The following is a 5,915-nucleotide window of genomic DNA, read 5'->3' on the forward strand; positions in this document are numbered from 1 at the left end:
CATTCCTATCAAAGAATAAAATGATTGACTTGTCCAACTTAGATACCAAAGCTAGATTTATCGCTCGACCATATACATGTTCAAACAACAGGTTGTCTGAAATATTAATATCTATTTTGTCTACCAAAGGGGTTCCAAAACACAGTGATACCATCTTTTCCAGACAAAAATGTAATCAAGGCCACTTTCAAGTGTTACTTCAATTAACACTTTTGATTTACAACTCGATAAACTATACTATACCACCTGATAAGTTAGAGTTTCGCAATAAATCATTGTCCATCAGACATTAATATATATGCAGAAGATAAAGCACTCGCCTGCGTCTCAGCAACACCATCTGACCTCCAAGACAAGGTTAATACTGAACTTTCTACATTGTCATCATAATATTTCTCTGCTCATGGGCTCAGTCTAAATGCCACTGAAACAAAGTTCACGACTATTGACTATAAACAAATGGTAGCAAACTTCGATCAAGTCGAATTATAAATAAGGTGTGTACACATTATTTAGGAGTTGTCTCTAATCATACATGTGAAGAACTTAATATCGAGCCAATAAGTAATCAGATTTCACCAACAATCGGTGTTATGTGACGAAAATGGTAGTGTGTATCTAGGAGTTTAGAGACCATGTTTAGTGACCACGTTTAATAGTTTGTTCTGCCTCTGTTTGACAATTGTGATCTTGATAAATGACAAATCCTTCAAAGCAGAGCCGCGAGAATAAAACTGTGGACTGGCAAATAGGTCACACAGGAATGATATGTTCGAACAACTAGAGTGACTGTCCCTTCGTAATCGTAAACAATTGCATAAAGCTGTGCTGATTTATGAAACTACAAGAGGTGTGATGGCTTCTAATTATTGAAATACATTTTTTATCACAAGAAATAAAATCCATGGTCCATCAATTAGATTTTATTCTCGTTTTCAAAAAGAAATTTCAAACACCAAATATATTTCACGCAGTTTTTCATTATTGTGTTGCTTCTCCATGGATCTCTATGCCAGTTCAATTGAATGAAAGTCACTTTATTGAAATGAATTATTGAAATTTATTGAAATGTAACAAACTCATTAACATATGTCGCACTTCTACTAATGTTATTGATAATAGAATGGTATACTATGTTGTATAACGCTTTCAACGAAATTATTAGGGGGGAGGGGCATTTTGACCGATCAATCTCCCAGGCAGAGTTCTATTTCTGCAAATATATTCGGTATTCTGGCCGCAAGGATCTCTGGGAAGTGAAATGATTTCAGACATTTCAAAATGCCTGAGTGTAGTTTATTTAAGTACAGTGTAATAATAATAATAATAATGCCGCCAGCAGGGATCATCGATAGGATGACAGAATGTCCATATATATATCATGATATAGTAATACAAAGGTTGAAGTATTCCTCTAGGTATGTCTCAAATATTATGTATGTAGGTGCATTCTACAAAAACACGAGAAAAAACGCCAATATTCGGATATTTTGAATTGTGAAAAATGAAAAAGGTCAACTCATCATACACATTGGGCAATGCATGTTATAACAAGTGACCATCGGACCATAATCGTATGTTGGGGAGTAAGAGCACCCAAAGTCTCACAAGAATCAGCTAGCACTCAGACTAGTAATTGTAACTAGTCTGAGGCTAGGACAGCAGCATTAAACAGTGGACATTAGAAAAATCATTCTCATGTCAGTATCATCGTTTCTCAACAAATTCACAAATCACTTTTGTTCAATTTGAAAAAGCAGCTTTTTTCAACTACAACCAGCTTTGAGTAATGACCCCAGAGGTGTAAAACCAACTTGAAAAAACAAAATGTCCTCCAGTCGGCCTCTTTTGAATCGAAACATAACATAACGTATTTCAGTAAATCAGCATGTCCAAGCAATGTTCACATTGTTACTGTTAGTTTCAAAACGATTCGATTATAAAAAAAAGTTGACGTGCATATATTGACTATGACATTTTATTGTACCAAGTTTGAACCGAATCGGTCAAAGCATTTCTGGACAAGACTTCAGATATAGGACATAAACAGGCGCCCAACTTATAAAACCCTCCACGCCAGTAAATAAAACTTGAAATAGCTTACTTGTACAAAATGCACACAAACAGCGCTTACGGTGCTCTGACAAAAAGGAGCATTCCGTGGACGAGACGGCTGTCTAAAGTCTATGCTAAGATACTAGTATTCGACCAACTAACTAGTGTCGCTACGATAATTTTTTGTTCTACTTTTTGCTGATTCCAGGGTTACCGTAATGGAATGTATCGCGGTTACTTCTAGTAACCGTGAATGTATAAACTACTTGAATAAACATAAAACTAGGTTAGAAAGTTATGCTATGCTTGGCATAAACCACCGTCCCTCAAGGGACGGTGCATGAACACAAGTAGCGTGGCTATTTTTATGACCCGGCCTAGATCCTTAGCACGGGCTACGCGAAGTGTGCGTGAACGCTTAACTCATTGAAACTTTACATTGGTTCTACAGTTCGTCGACTGGGTGATCGGTTTGCTGAGCATCTACGGCAAACTAGACAGAAAAATCGTTATTATCCGGTTTCACTTCATTTTAATTCTAGTGGACATAATATTACAGATATGTCTATTTCTGGTGTATGTGTTGTCAATGGCAACGAAAATCAGCTCAGGCGTGTCGAGGAGGAAACTATATTCCGCCTTGGAACTAAAGAACCCCATGGTATTAACAAACAGTTCAACTCATTTGTTGAGCTCACTCCCTAAGGCGCGTTATTTGTTCTATTGTGGATTTTTTTGTGATTCTAACTTATAGTTCATGCGCGTTCTTACGTTCCTATGTTCTACCTGTACGTTATTACACTTTCTTCTATGCTATCGATACAGAGCCATTGCTCGAAACGTCTAGCTATTTTTAATAGTTATTTAGGACTACGATTACCAAATATTATCTTCTATATATCATATTTATCAGTCCGAGCAGCGTTTATTTATTTATAAACTACTATTTCATTGTATTTAATGTCCATTTGGAAGATTTACTATTAAATTCGTAACTATTTACTTCTGTATGCCATATCCGAGATATCAAGACATATTGTTCACGAGAAAAAATGAACTGATGATGATAGTCTGTGCTACATCCTGTTATTCTTCAATATGCACTTTCTGAATTTTCCTTGTTATCGTTTTATAACAGTAGAACTTACATGTATATAGTTAGTAGTCATAGTTACTGTACTGAATAATCATAGTTGACATGACTGAATATTTTTATATATTCTTAACAAGTTTGGGCGTTTCTTAGCCCGTGCTAACCACTGTCTCCTCTCGTGTGTGAACGCAGTTGGGTCTATCCGATATGCAAACATATGAGATTAGCTTAAATCTTAGCCCAATGCAAAATTTCGTTCCGCCGCGTCTGTTCGTGAAGTGTGAACACTGCTGACTGTGGGCGTAAACAGTACCTTCCATGGCATAAACAACCAACCATAAAGGTGTCAAAAGGGGTAGCGGCTAGGCGCGTGGATACTAACAAATCACAATGGGAGTGTCAGAAAGGTGGGGCATGTGGGTGAACGTGTGAAATAGCAACTAGTAACTACCGGCATACTCGCCGTCTCATGACGTGAGGGAAAGTGAATGTCAAAGAATAATAATGACAAAATCCCGGTATGACACACTCCCGGTAGAAAAAATACCGATACTAAAATTTAACAAAAACAAATTTGTAAACAAAAACAAATTGTATTTTACACAGAAATATATCAATCACATGTTAATCTAAAGTTAAATCGAATTTCATGCTTTCGTGCATGTAGGAATGAGATACAATACGGGAATATTCTACATTTTGACATTTTTTTATTCTCTACTAACATTTTAATGGATTCAATGGTCATTGAATCAAATGCAGTTTCTCCCGAAAACATATAAAATTGTTCGAGTTATCAATGGAAAATAATAGTTGTTTCCATGGAAACCATCGATAATCGATTTCTCCTCGTGATGACCTCTTCTGATGAATATAATGACAAAAATAAACCGAAATTACTGTATCTATGGTAACTATATGCACGTATCTATACAGCAATTTGTTGCGCTCGTGCTCGTATCAAGATAATCCCCTTCTGGAAATTTCATGAAAATCTATCAGTAACCTTTTGAGTTATAAATGAAAATTCATTCCCAAAATTGTTACTCCCATGGCAACAGTATCTTATCTGTACTAAAATGAAATGAAAGACTATTACACCAAGGGTTTTGTAGAGAACGACAGGCCTTTTAGGGTCAACATCATAAGTTCAATGTAGTCCCCACCCCCACCCCCACTTAAACTTAATTGATACATATTGATCATGGCGTCAGACTACATTCACCATTAAATACAAATTGATACTCGTACAGTAGTATGGCATAGCAGTTGGTTCTAGGCCCGGGGTTCTAGGTCCATGCCCTCATTTGACGCACATATTTACACTCGGACCAAACCATTTTTTTTTTCATTTTCTGTTATTACAAATTCTCTAAGACGTCAGAGATTCAACGTGACATATGGTATGTTCCGCATGCGTAGAAAGATGTGCTCTTTATTTCCAAAATAAATGACATCACTTCATGTATACTATGGTGTCTTTTTTTCCTCTGTCCTTGTGGACGAGTGTGTCAATTGTTGTAAATTTTTTTTTTGTGTTCTTGGATTTTTTTGGAAAAAAAACAATCCCTCGCACCTTTTATACAGAATTTTCATGTATTTTTTTTCATCGGGAAAGGTTGCTCTTCAGACAAGAATCAACCCCATATGTTTTGAAAAAGATCGGGGTTCAGTTACCATGGAAACAAGCGTCTTTGGTAGGCATCATCCGTTGCCAGACATGGTCTCTGAAGAATATGACTCCTAATTGGTCGTGATTTTTTATTTTTGAAAAGCCCATTTTTACAACTATTCTTCTCGATTTTGTTGTTTAGTTATCGCTCAGCCATAGACCAGAGGACCAGGCGACCACTACCTCCTAAATGAAAATAAAACCCAGTTAAAAATGTGGTTCCTCTTTTCAGAAATATGTAAAGCTTTTTGGGTATCGTGGCACATACATATAATAATTTTTATTGCGTTCGTGTTTTTTTTAGGATTTTGAATACAATGCAATTAAGAAGTTGCCAAGAAAGAAAAAGAAATGAAAACAAAAATCAAGCAAAGAAAAACAACGAAACTGACAAACGAAATAATTTAAAGTACAATAAATAATTGTTATCATATTTGTGTTGGTGAAATATTAAAATTACTAATGCGTGAACATGACCTTAAGGTAGCAGATTTTATTGTTTTCAATTTTTCTTCTCTGGTTTCGAAACAGTACCCCCCCCCCCCCGCCCGCCCTGCATCTACCCAGGTTCGTAGCAAATCAATGTCGGAAATACGGAGTATTATACGGGGCCGCATTGTCGCGCGGCGCAAAAGAAACTACCTCCCACATATTTGATTAGTTTTTACAAATGTCTGGTGACACATATAGGTGTCGTGGAACACATGTGTGACAAAATCCGTGACTGGAACGTGATTCAAAGTTCAGAAGACCAGACGTCAGCCAGAAACAAGTACAATGCAGTTTCATCGAGACCGTTTGAAATTTCTGGGGACCTTGCTAGACGCAGTGCGGGTTACAGTTTTTTTTAACAAACTCTCTATGTGTTTTGTAATTATATTATTTAATAATTAACGATATCTTATTGTTTTATGTCTATATTTCTTTTTAAAAAGATTGTCAAGCCATATAAGCGATTCTAAATGCTATAAATGCTACACCCCTATGACGTCTCCCTTCTCTCCACCCAGCAAAAGTGAACTCTTCCAGATTTCATCATCTAGGTTGAAAGGTCACAGAGTCTCAGGTCAGTCACTCTCTAGCTGCATGGCTGGC

This window comes from Saccoglossus kowalevskii, chromosome 10 (assembly GCF_978046115.1).
Source record: "Saccoglossus kowalevskii chromosome 10, keSacKowa6.1, whole genome shotgun sequence".
In the NCBI taxonomy this organism is placed as follows: Eukaryota; Metazoa; Hemichordata; class Enteropneusta; family Harrimaniidae; genus Saccoglossus; species Saccoglossus kowalevskii.